This window comes from Primulina eburnea, chromosome 8 (genome assembly GCF_022965805.1).
Source record: "Primulina eburnea isolate SZY01 chromosome 8, ASM2296580v1, whole genome shotgun sequence".
Lineage (NCBI taxonomy): Eukaryota > Viridiplantae > Streptophyta > Magnoliopsida > Lamiales > Gesneriaceae > Primulina > Primulina eburnea.
The window spans coordinates 39,908,522-39,923,120 of record NC_133108.1 but is presented as its reverse complement, the minus strand read 5'-3'; positions in this window follow the sequence as shown (position 1 = coordinate 39,923,120).

The window sequence follows — 14,599 nt, the reverse complement described above, 5'->3', positions numbered from 1 at the left end:
GACTTCTATTTCAATCTCTCCTTATAAAATAAAGGGCCATTTGATTTATCCAAACATACAAACTGCTTGAGAGTTGAGACTCGAAAATCCTATATTAGAAAAGTAATTCTTTTGGCTTGTTTTTCCAAACAAGCTCGTTATGCTTATTAAAAAAAAACCTTTATTTTGAATCTAAGAACTCATTTTTTTTTTTTGTAATAATCTATTTAAATACAAGAATGAATCTATTTTATTCTACATGAGGTTATTGTAAACAGATAATCAAAATCCAGAAGCTAAAAAACTGCGATTTATTGCTGGTTTTTTTTTTTTAGAAAAAATAAAACTATTTTTGATTAATTTATAGAATATTAATATTAATTCTATGTTTTTGTCAAAAAATTGAAAACATCCCCCAACTTAGTAATTAATTTTCGAAAAATAAGTTTGTCTTTATATTTTTTTTTTATTGTAAATACCTTCCTTCACTTGTGTTTTTGGGATTTCTTGCAAAATCGATATTCTTTGAAGAAAAAGAGGACTACTACGTACATCTCCTGGAAATGTGTTATACAATTTGACCCGACTTTTAATTATTTATTCTTTTTTTAACTTTTAATTTTCCACATCACCTCTTTGAACGAAGGAGTGAACAAACAGAAATTCAAATAAAGTGGTAAAAAGAAAAAGGTGGAAAGGAGGCAGAGAGTTTGTGAAGAGAGATAAAAGAAGAAAAAGTGACATGTCTGCCTTTTCATGTTTAATCATTTAATTTGTTCTCGGTGCTATTTGATCGGTCTTGTTTTTTTTTTTTTTTTTTTTTAATAGTACAACAATTTAAAATAAACTTTTCTCAAATTTAATATTTAACTAGTTAAAATTAATGTTATATATAAGGAGATCATCTTAAAAAAAAAAAAAAAAACTAATAAATAGTTATGAGAAATGTAAATGACAGAGAAATTTAAGCTGCCTTAAAGATTAATAATAAAAATGAGATCTGCTGAAAAATCAATGAACTTCACATGTAGTAATAAATATTTATTATTATATGAAATTTTGAGACTTAAGGTTGTTAGTTGTCTAACAAAATCTCTCAAGTTGGATATATGGATTTGGATAATCTTCAAGTATGTTAGTTATATCAAACAGGAAGACGACTCTAACGTATATTGAGTGGAGTTGCCTACCCTCAGGTCAGTCGCTGCCTTAAGCCTTGGATAAAATATTTGGAAGTTGTATATATGGAATTGAATAATCATCTGGTGTGTTAGTTTGCTCACATCTGTTGGATAAAATCTTTGGTAGTTGTACATATAACTTGGGATGTGAGATATCTAAACAACTGGAGCGTGGAAACATTAACAGGTGGCCCCATTATTGGCTTTCCAACACATAACAGTGAGTTTGGGCTATGATATCATGTTAAAATTGATGCTTGGACCTAATCAACACGAAAAGCTATCTCAAGATAGGAGGATTGTCTCAGTCTGTATATAAAACTTTTAGAAATTTTATTCAATCAATGTAGGACAACAAACACACCTTCTTATGCTTAGGAATGAACATCTGGAGCAAGAAATTTACAAGTAACTCAACTTGGGGTATAATGGGTTATCCAAATATTGATAGTCCAACACATAATATTGGAACTTAATTCTGATAACATGTTAAGATCGAAACTTGGATATAACTAAACCTCATAAACTAGTTCAAGTGAGAACATTATCTAAGTCTATGTATACAATTTTCAGAGATTACATCTCACCGATGTGTGATAAATAATGAAGATATTACCCAAAATATAACATCTATGATCTAACTACTTTTAAATGACATAGGCTAAAAAAAACGTAAATAAATAACATTAAATATGTTTGGCTATCGATATTAATTATTTAGCTATCAATTTTCGTGGTAGAGAAAAAGATAATAGCATTATGTCACGCCAATCGTCGTAGAAAGACTGTTTTATTCTTCCCCGATTACCCAAAAAGCAACTCTCTGTCTTTCCTACGTAATATATATATATATATATATATATATATATATATATATATATATATATATATATATATATGAGTGAGTCTCATGTGAGATCGTCTCACGGATCATAATCTGTGAGACGGGTCAACCCTACCCATATTCTCAATAAAATGTAATACTCTTAGCATAAAAAGTAATATTTTTTCATGGGTGATCCAAATAAGAGATCCGTCTCACGAATACGACCCGTGAGACCGTCTCACACAAATTTTTGCCTATATATATATATATATATATATATGTGTGTGTGTGTAAAGGCCCACTTAACAATTTTTTGGTAAATCAAGAAAACAGAGCTACGTTCTCAAGAACAGTAATAATATTGCATGCCAACTTTTGTCACTGTTGCTCGTAAACTAATTTATACGAATTGTTATATTTATTAACATTAAATAACACCAAAATTTAATTAAGATAATTTAATAGCCATCAAATCTTGCATGAATGGAATCGAGATCTCGCATGGATAGAATCAAATTTGAAATGAAGGATCCGAAAATATCTTTATATATATGTCTGTAAAATTCTTTTTTTAAATTTTGATCAGTCAGAATTAAGTTTGTATTTATCATTGTTCCACATGAGAGTACATTTTAGTAATAAAAAAAAAGTATTTGGATGTTTTTTTAATATAAAGGATATATTAAATACTTGCAAGAACGTGTGGTTTTTAATACTTCAATTACAATCTCTATCTTAAAGTCAAAATTAAATAAAAGGGTTTTTTTTTTAGTTACTTTATCCAATTATACAATAAATTTTTAAACATTACTAAAATGATGGTTAATAAAATACGTTTTAAGCAAGATGCTAATATTTGCAATTAAAGTAACCTATTATTTGTTGTTTTTTTTATATTTTAATCATTGATGATTTACGTTTTGTCTCTGTTTATTATTTTTCTGGTACATCTATATATTTATATTTCACTATTATATGATGAGTCAAATTATACCTTGCGATTATAGGGTGAAAAAAATATCAAATTTTTAGTATATCAAGATTATCGTATAAAAAATATCGAGTATCAATATTGAAATTTTCGGTACGATAACGATATAAAATTTGTAATTTTCAATATATACCGAAATATCGAAATAATATATAAATTTTTAAATATAAATGTATTTTTCTACATAAAAAGATATACATCGAGACCGTACCGAAATCTCATTATACAGTAATATTTCAATATAATTGATATGCTAATCGTACATATTGAAAATTTCTATTTTTCGGTATTTTAATGGTATAAATATTTTTTAATATCGTAATTTTTTGTGCGATATACGATATGTACTTTTATATATGAGAAGATACAATATTAATGTGTTTTTCGATTCGATACGATATGATATACCATCTTTTTAAATATGATACGATATGTATTCTTCAATTCAATCTTCAATTCAATACGATACGATATATCACGTTTTTATGATACAAAATCGACCCGTAAAATGTATAGCAATTATACGAGATGGTACCCATTGAGAATAATCAAACAATTGCTTAGTTGAGTCAAAGTAAAAAAAGATAGCATCTAGATTATATCACGCACTGTTTTTACGATTAATGGATAAATTGTCTCTTATGATCATTACCATTTGAATTAAAAAGGATTTCAAAAAAATACAAATTTCAAAAAGGGTCAAACGTGATAAATGATTAATTGTTAATTAGTGGGACAATTCAGCCACCTGTAATTGGTATTAATTTAGGATCACCAATAAATAAAATCATTATAATTCAATTAAAAGCGAGAAAAAAAATCAAATAATTTGAAAATTATGCATGGCAGTGTTTTGCAATCACAAAAAAAAAAATTTATTATTGGTTTTTGGCTTTAAAAAAATTGTATTTCTTGAACCCAATTTTTGTACTAGCTTCTATTTGATTTAATTAAAATCCAAAAGTTGGTGGGATATTAATTCTGATTCTACAAAAGAGATTCTAATAACAAGTTAATATTATAATCCATTATTTATCAGACAATACTCACATATGATTTTTATTTTTTCACTTTTGTTTCCAAACACTATCTAATTCTGATTTTTCTCTACTTTTTCATAATCTATAAATTTAACCAATTATTTTTATAGCACAAGCTATTACAAATACTCTCTATATATCTTTCATCACTTCATAAAAACTAGGAGTGGATAAAGCAAGATACAAGAACATCTCAAATAATTATTTATAATTTTTTTAAATAAATTTTTCCATTTAATCTTCGAAATCTATAAATTCTTTATGCATCATACATCGAATTTTGTACTTCTATTATTTAAGCAGCATCTAAATTTACAACTTTTGTCTGCTGTTACAAAAAGTTTATATAGAGATGACAAAATGAATAATCGATTGCTCTTATTACAAGAAAAGTACCCTCTTTTAATTTGTTTGAAATATTTGATTTGGTTTGCATGTTTCCTAACAAATATTCAACAAAGTTTCATTTGTAAAAATTCACAAACCAGGAGAAACGAAACATTTCGGGCCATCCCCGATAAAGTAACGAAAAAACAAAAAACAAATCGTCGTTAATTGTATTGGAAATGTCTTGCCTTTAATTTATGTACATAAATACCAAGAATTCATATATAATTTGTGGGTAAATTAGTTATTTATATTTTTTTCGAGATCTAGAATTTTAATGAAAGGATTCAATAAGTTATGAAATCGATGAAAATTGGGTTCCATTGTAATGATTTTTCAAGTGCTTTTTAGGGTTTTTTGAGATAACATATTTACAGCTGTTATTTTCGAAAACATTAACTTTACTTAATCAAGCATTTAAATGAGACGACAACTAATTAAGCTTTCCAGCGGGATAAATATAATCATTAATAGTAATAAATGACCATATATAAATATTGAGATTTAAGTACTACAATAAATTAGGAAAATTTAAAAAATATAGAGACAAGGTGTACTCAAGCCAAATCGAATTCTGGTCGCGCTCTAGTCGAGTTTGAGTTCAACTTGACAAAAAAAAATTGAATATGCAAACTTAAGCCATGTCGAATTCTGGTGATACGCTACTCGAGTTTGAGTTCAACTTGACATATATATTACAGATGTGAACTCGATCGAACTTATTTAGTTATTGAGCTTAATTCATATTCAATAAGGATAAGAAACAAGCGTGCTTTGCCCATTTTAAAAAATGAATGTGTTTGTTTCCCTGCAATCATCTTTTGCTTTTGCTTTCTTTTGTTTTTCGTCGCTCACTTTTTTCTATCATTTACGTACTCTCAAACATTCATATCTCCATTTATCGGCTTTCGGGATTATATTCATTCAAAGTCCTTGACTCAAATTTTCCATTTCGATATGTTTTTATTTTTATTTTTGCTAGTTATATAAAATATCGGATTTTGATCATGTTGGGATAAGCTACAATATATGGTGCTGTGTAATTTTTTACACAATTGATCAAATCGAGACCTTTCATATTGTCGGTTGAGTTGAGATGATTGATCGATCATTTTATATTAAAAAAAATATATAACACCACATGTTATGTTTATCCCACGAGGATCCACATCCACAAATATCACGTAAACATGAGTCCATGACACATTTTGATTTATACATTCCATTTATCTAATCGAATACAAATTTAATCTAAACTTTACTATTTTTAACCAATATTTTAAATTCCGTATTAAATATTCGTAAAAATGATCTTATCGAAATTTCTAATTCTAACGGCGGTCAATGAATGGGTAATTATTAAAAGGGGAATACATAATTTTTTTTAAAAATATATATATATATATGTGGGATGCTCTTTCTGCCACTGAAATCTAAGAGTGGTGGGTGGTGATTAAAGGTCGGGAGTGACTCGTAAAGCAAAGAAAGTGAGAGATAATGAGAAAAAAAGGGGAGAAATAAAGTACGTTCTTTTGTTACTTTATTATAATATTGTTATTATTTCTCGAATTCACATTGTATGTATTTTGCATGCAAATCGATGACAGCCATCATCATTGCTGCCCCCTCCTATCTTTATTTTTTTGGTGGTTCGGATCCCAATAAATATACATGAAATCATTCACTCCATCTTTTATTTCATTCTCTCCACAACCATACGAGACAGCTTTTTGAATTTAATTCTCATCTTTTGGACCCCATCAACTTTGTGGGAATTATAAATCCAACATTCGGATTTTTAAATTTATAATTTGACCAAAGAAAAGAGAGGACATGTATATCGTTACATGGACAAGTGGAGCATGCCATGCAATCTAGTTATTTACATTCTATTTTGTGTTGTATGTAAATTATATATAAAGCACTAAAAATAACAAATTCAAAGTTGAAAATTTTGACAATTACTGTTGGAAACGAAAATTCCACATTTTGGATGCCAAATTCCGATGCCAATCAAGCTAATATTCATAAACTAGAGCAGCTGAATTGGTGCTGCAGATTGAACCTTTACAGTGTGTTTGACAACTAGGATTTGGGTGGATTTAATAGGATTTGGAATTAGATTTGGAAATTCAAGAATTTGAAATTTCATTTGGTGTTTGGTTTAAAATTTAAAAATGATATTTACAAATCCATTTCTTGTTTGGAGGAAAAAAAATTCGAATTTGGAATTTTATAATTTTACTAAGCTACCCTTATAAATCATCTAAACATAAATATCCTTAAAAAGTTTAGAAATTAATAATTCTTCTCTATTATTTGTGTATGTAAATTCAAAAATTAATTATTATTTATTAATCATAGTGCACATAAAATAATAATTAAAAAATCATCAAACAAATTCAAAATATGAAAATTTAAATCTAGAAAAATTATCAATAAAGAAACCAAAACAATCTAAAACATTAATAAATTCATCAATGAATCTAATGCATAATCAAATTCATATTTTATCCTAAGATGAGTTCTTCATTTTCCAATTCAACCAACGGAGACGAGCATGATGTGGAATCCCCGAGAAAAAATCAGCTGCAGTTGGATTTGACATAAGATAATCACTTGCTGCAAAAACGAAATCTTCATCTACTCCATTAAGTTTTGACAGTTCAGTGTATACTTCTTCACATCGACGCTTACTCTGTTCATTGACATTCATCGCCTTAGCCATTTGTGAGATCGTGTTATTCAAAGTGTCAAATCTCTCATTCATTTCATCAAATTTTGACATTTTTTTCTTGCCAACTTTAGAATTATTATTTGTGGACGATGAATGAGGAACAAATGTTTGTTGAACATTCTCCTCCTCAAAATCATCCAAAATTTCTAAATGTATATGTTGGTCGGCTACCAACCTATCAATCTCTTCTATTCTTGAAGATTCTCCATAGCTCGGCTCTTTCCCCTCTCTTGCCCAACGACGTGTCTTCTCTTTTCTAGTTTCCTGCTCCTTTTCCAGTAGCTCTATCCTTTTCAAATATTTCTCGAAGCACAGGAAAATAAGGAATTGCAATATTTCGAACATGTTTAGCTTCAGGATATACCTTAATTACATTATATTAATATTTTAAGATAATAACAATGGAAAAAAATAAAAACAATTAAAAAATGAACACAATAATAATGCATACCTTGATTAATGTATCCCAAACCTCCTCTGGTGCTTCAATTTGTTTTGTTATGTCATTCTAACCAAACTCACTACCTCGTTTGAAGACTTCCAAAGCAATGGTCATCTTTCTTTTCAAAGTTTTTAATCTATTTTGCACGTTATCTTTATTTACTTTCATAGTGAATTTAGAATTAATAGCCTCGATAGCAGCATTGTATGCAGCTTGAGAAAAATTTCTGTCTGGTTTTTGTCCTTGATTCTTTTGTTCAAGTAAAAGATCAAGCAAAAACTCATCCATCTGTTGGATCCAACTTTTGTAGTGGATAGCTTCAATAGTTGGAGCATCGGTACTCATTTCCTAATATGTGATAAACATTACAAAGCTCAAATCATAAAAAAAATAATTAAAATATCTAATGATAAGACAATTACGCAATTAGTTTGTTGAGTACAACAATAAAAAATATAAATTCATAAAAAAGAACAAATTTTACATAGAAATCAAACAACTTTAATATTATTAAATTAAAATTATAGGACGACCAAAATATTCTAAGTAGGACCACACTCATAATCTTCCCACATTTCTTGCGCTATTCTATTTCTTATCATTATTCCACGCCTACCACTTTTAGATCTACCACGAGAAGCTGTATTTTCTTCAGTCACAATATCTTCATTTGTTAGTTCACTATCGACTTCAGCAATCAATCTTTCATCAGGATCTACTCCCATGAGAAAATTATGCAAAATGCAGCATGCTAATATAATTTTGGAATGTGTCTCTACGTTGTAGTTAGGCTCGGACACCGCTAGCTAAAATTGAAAATCTTTTCTTTAAAACACCGAATGCTCTTTCAATGGCATTCCTCAAAGATGCATGTATGTGATTAAATATTTCTTTTTGGGATTCTGGCCCACGATTAGTATATTCTTTTAGATGATATCGAATTCCTCTGAAAGGAGCAATGAAACCATCTCTTAGCATAAATCCAGCATCGACAAGATAAAATTTACCTACAAAACATAATCGAGGATTAATAATATTTTTATGTACCATTTACATTTATTAGTATATGTATGATGAAATACCATTTGGAATTTTTAGTTTATCTTCTCTTTCGAGTACATCCTCAAGGACACGTCCATCAGCTGCAGAACCTTCCCATCCAGGTAACACATATGTAAACCTCAAGTCAAAGGTACAAGCAGCTAGCACATTTTGTGTCGGGAAATCTTTTCTTCCTCTATATCTTGCAACATGTTCTTTAGATACTTTAACACGAAAATGTGTTCCATCGATTGCGCCAACGCAATCCTATTATATATATCAAAATTAAATTATTTTTTAATCATGTATGGCTTAGATTTTAATAAAACAATAAAAAAAAGTTTTATTTATATATTTTTACCTTGAAATATGGATAGAATATATGATTATGAAAGATTTCAGGTGGGACCTTGTTTCCATCAGGTTGGATCATGAATTGATCTTGAAGAGATATGATCGCTTTCAAGATATTGTGAAAATTTCAACTGATGATTTCTCCAGATCGTAAAGATATAAATCCCATAGAACGAGTACTTTCATTTTGCCCAACAACATACAAAAATTTTGCAAATTGTTCTTCTATGCTGCTGTAAATAGTATCTTTGAGGAAAGTTTTCTCTCGTAATAGTGTAACAAATTTCATAAATAATGTTGGCTCCATACGAAGCACCCCACGAATTTTTTCATCATTTTCAATACGATACATTAACTCCTTTCTAACTACATGCATCTCTTTTTGAATCTTTTTCTGATATGATGCTATTTATGTAGCTCTTATTTTTATGAAATAACATATTCAAGTAAGCAACACAAGCTACTATTGCTACAACCGCAATATGTGATCGTCGAGTTGATTCTTTGACTCCATCCATCTATAAAATAATTTTTTTTATACAAAATAAAAGAACTATTGCAAAAATTCAACATGTATCATAACCAGAAATAATAAAATAGTAGCACACAAAAGCATGATGTACTTTTGTTAACAAAAATATAACAAAAACAAAAAAATATAATTACCAGTATAAAGATCAAGCAACAAAAATTGATTTTGGACATAAACATGCACTATATTTCATATGTTTAATCATAATCAAATTTCACAAGAGGTCAAACGCATGAAGGTGATGAAATTTGTAGTCAAACTTTAAACTTTAACATGAAATTAATTATTAAACGTAAAAAGAGGTTTTGATAATTACACACGAAACTTATAAAATTTAAACGAAAGCTTTCAACTTCTAAAAAAAGTTAAAAGAAAAAAATGTCTAACCATGTAAGTAGAAACTTTTGGTGGAGAAAGTTGACCGATGAGAATGATGTGTTTGTGAAGAATGATGAAGAGAAGAAACAAGATTTTTACATAATTTCTCAAAAATAAATAGAGATACGTGAAATCTTTTTCTCGAATATGCAAAATATTATTATAAATAAGAACCAAATAAAAAACGAAGATGATTTGAAGAATTGTATATTTTGGGAAAGACAATATATATGAAATTATCGTTTGAGTATATATATAAGTTAATGAATTATATTAATACTACCTTGATTATATATAATATATTTTATTTGGATAAAAAAATAATTGTGTGTTTTTAAATCAAATCCACATATGTTATCAATTGATGGGATTTGGATATTCTTATGGAAATCCCATGAAATCTCATGAATTCCCATAAAATTTTACACAAATCCGAATCTTTTTTTTTTATTATCTTGCCAAACAATAAAAATAGGATTTTGAAATCCAAATCCCATGGAATCCATCCAAATCCTGATTGCCAAACACACTGTTAATGCAAGGCTCTATGAAGGACCTATCATTTATAGCTCCTTCTTCCTGAATTATATATACATGCCTCTCATTTCTGAATGGAAATACACCAAAATCTGCAGAAACGATCCATATTTTCGAGCAACTAGCATCCAAAATTGTTGAAGGTTGTAGCAGCATATTCGTCCAGCGAATTTCTCTCCAAAGTGTTGTCCGAATTCAAGCAAAGTTTGATCCAAGTTCGAGGGTTTTCTACGCGAGTCTTTTTGGAAACCTTGGTTCGATAATTTCAGCTAGCCCCTCTTCATGTTTTGAGCAATTTACTGTAAACGAACTTATACTTTTAAAATCTCTGTATGTATTTGAAACTTCGGTCGACATGATATATTCATAATTTGATATATGACTGCTTTACTTCAATTCGGTAAGATATATTTGTTACATTTGAAAGCATGTTTAAAATTATTTAAAGATACTTTGATGATTTGCCGATGAAATGGTAAAAGAATTTCCGACTTTTGATATTTGATTTCTTATGGCCATGATACAATGAGATATAATAATCGTTGACATGATCTCGTTCCTTAGAGGTTAATAGTTAGAGACTAATCAGTGAACCATGAAGAATACGACGACTTTCAATGTTATTTGTATTTCTCTGCTTTGATTATTGAATTCGACATGCTATTCTTCGAATTGTATAATATATGTATATTTATTTGTTATTCGTTATGATCAATCGTCCCATATCTACTGATTATTTCACAAAATATTCACTATGACTCTCATTTTTCAAATAATTAGAACAAAGAACAACTTGATAAAAAACAAGAAATGTTTTGGGGACAGTGATTAATCTTAGAGTTCTATTTCATTTTTGCCTTACTTTGTTTGTAATTCGCTTCCATAATTTTCGTATTTCATTTTCGTACCATCATAAAGACAATGTTTCATTAAAAAAAAGACTAATTTGATTGTATATTGTACTATAAAGTTTATTATTTCAATTATTAAATTCGTTTGTAATTCGCTTCCATATTTTTCGTATTTCACTTTCATCATAAAGAAAATGTTTCATTAAAAAGAAAAAACTAATTTGATCGTATATTGTACTATAAATTTTATTATTTCAATTATTAATTGTCAAACATTATCATCTCGGGGATACGACAGTCACCAGTACTAAAATCAAATTCATACTAATTTCTGATCAAGACAAACATATGTCATCATCATTGACAGTTGTGTGAAATTGTAAACTATTTATCAAACATGTTTTGATTATTTTTTTTCACAAAAAATATATAATAATCAAATCTCAATCAAATATTACTTACGTTTTTCAAGAGAATATGAAGATAAAGTGTGAGAACATTAATTTCCAGCAGCAGTTAGTATTTTTTAGCAGCTAGCAATATTCAGTAGCAAAGAAAATTCTAGCAGAAGCTAACAATTCTAGCAACAGTTAATATTTCAGAAGATGATATTTTCCAACAGACAGAATCCAACAGCAGAAGAGTACAGTAGCGAGATTTCAACAGATAGCTACTGATTCTGCTTATGACTTTAACTGAAACATTTAACTAAAGGTTATTAATGGCACATCATGGCAGATTATGGCCATTAATAGGGAGTCTAACAGTCAAGATTTGGCTTATAAATATCACCCTTAGATCTCTGAAATTGGAAATTGTGGTTACACAAGTATTGAGTTATCACTTGAAATTAGAGCTAAGAGAGTGCCTATTTTCGAGCTGTAAAATCCAGTAGCGAGGCAAGCAGATTTCCAGACTTCAACCGAAACACTTTTTAGCAAATTACGGTAAGTGAGCTTATATATAAATATCTTGAAATCAGTTTGATAATTCTATTTTAAAGAACATTTTCTGTATGTTTAATTTTTGATATCTGATTTTTGAAGCACTGAAACCAGCTAGTGAACTAATGGTAGGAATATATATTCTGAACATCTCTGAATTCTGATTTCTGATTCTGGCGTCACCCCTTAGAGGAGAGAACATATAAGGGATTGCTATCAGTTTAACCATGAAATTCACGTACGTGCTAAGTGCTTACTAATTCTGATTTCTGTTCTGAAATCTGTTATTTCTGAATTCTGATTTCTGTTATGAAAATAACAGTTTTCCGTATATTATTGTATTACTGCTTCCGTTGAAAACGATTTCGAAAACTGGGAGTTATTCTCGCCCCTGATTACGAGCGACAATCATATCACTCACCTACCAAACTCATCTCAGATAAGAACGATGAAGAAAATTTAGAAGAAGAAGAGCAGATTCAATTCTGAGGCTGGTGAAAAACCCGTTGTTTATTAGTCCTAGTTTATGTTTATTCCGCTGCATTTGTTGAGACGTTGTATTTGGTTTTACATTTTCGCTGTAAAACATTTGGCATTGAGTTTGTATCAGACATTGAAATATTCAGTATTTATGAATAAAAAGACTGGTTTAATTTCTGAATTCTGTACTTCTGAGGCTTGTTGTTTTCGAATGTAAATTTGAAAGCAACGCCAATGTCAACCAATCTCCGTCCCGGTACGTGACATAAAGTATAACTCACATGATCCAACGACGGTGTTGTACATCACCCCGAATTCAAATCACATACACAGTTGTTTTTTTTTTTGCAGTATTTCAAATAAACATATAAATATTCAGACAAACACTTAATTATATCAATTTAAATCAGATGTCTGTAGTACTCTGTCTTCCTTGTGTAATAATGTGTCTGAATGGTTTGTAAAAAATAGTTTCTGAATGGAGGAATATATATAATTTGATATGTTGGGATTGGAATAGACGTGTTCCCTAATCCCTGCATATTCAATCATGAAAACAAAATAATAATAATAATAATAATAATAATAATTGCGCAAAAAAACAAAAACAAAAATAATATGGACAAAAACGTTCACAGTTCTGTCCTTGGTCGATATGCTCAATCAAACAATTTAATCGGACATCATATAATATTGTATACTACTGAAAAAGTACTCAATTGCTTCCAGTATATTTTAAGAATCCATTTTCCGACATGCATGTTGGAAGACCAAAAATTAATTATACACTTTATTTTGATTGTATAAATTTTTATTTTTATTTTGTAAAAAAATAATCCAATATAAATTATATATATATAAAAAATTAATGAGAATAGAGAGGAGAGGCTGGCATTAATGTTTTCATTTTCAAGACTGTATCGTGTAAAAAATTGGAAATCGAAAAATAATCATTATATAAATAACTCAATCCAATTCATTTTATCGTTCATTTGACGGACTATTTCATATACACGCGCATTCTACCAAGAAGACAATCTAAGAAAGAATACTACTGTTGTATTATTCTTGATTTGAGAGTTTATTCTTCCCTACTACTCAAATGCAGAAATCTGTCACTTGTATTATTTGAATTTTAGAATGCATTCTGACACGAAACCGAAAACATAAATAACGATAATCAGACAACTTAAATATTTTAAATTGTATATAAATTAAACACATCATATATTTTTTTGAAGGATAATCAGACAACTTAAATATTTTAAATTGTATATAAATTAAACACATCATATATTTTTTTGAAGGACAAATATGTAGACAAATAACAAATCATAGAAAAATAGGACAATTATCACTTTTTTACAAAGACGATGGAAATATGGGAAAATGCCAAAATTTAAAAGAATCCAATTACCAAAAAAATCTCTTGGCATCTGAGAATTCTGAAGAAATAATATACAATAACAAAAACCATATGGTCTAAGATTCAAGAATATTAACGCATGCCTACATGCATGCTGACATCCATTTTTCACTCGGCTCGCCTTTTCAAGCAACCTATTTATAAGCATGGATTCTCTTTGCTGCTAATCCAAAAACTCTTCGATTTTCTCAAAAAAAAAAATTGGGTACGTGCCAGATTCTGCTCTCTATGTCAAACTTTTCAATTCATCAAGAATTAATGTGCAGTAACATTGTCGTTAAATTAGTTCATCTGATATCAAAATTCTAATCATTGAATAAATCATCAAATTCGAGACTACGATTATAATAAAACTCTCTAGTTAAAAAAATAGAATATGCAATATACTAGCTAGAGACAAATTATCTGAAAAAATTTGTATAAACTGAACTTATACAACTGACTCATTATCTGAAAAATTGTATAAACTGAAC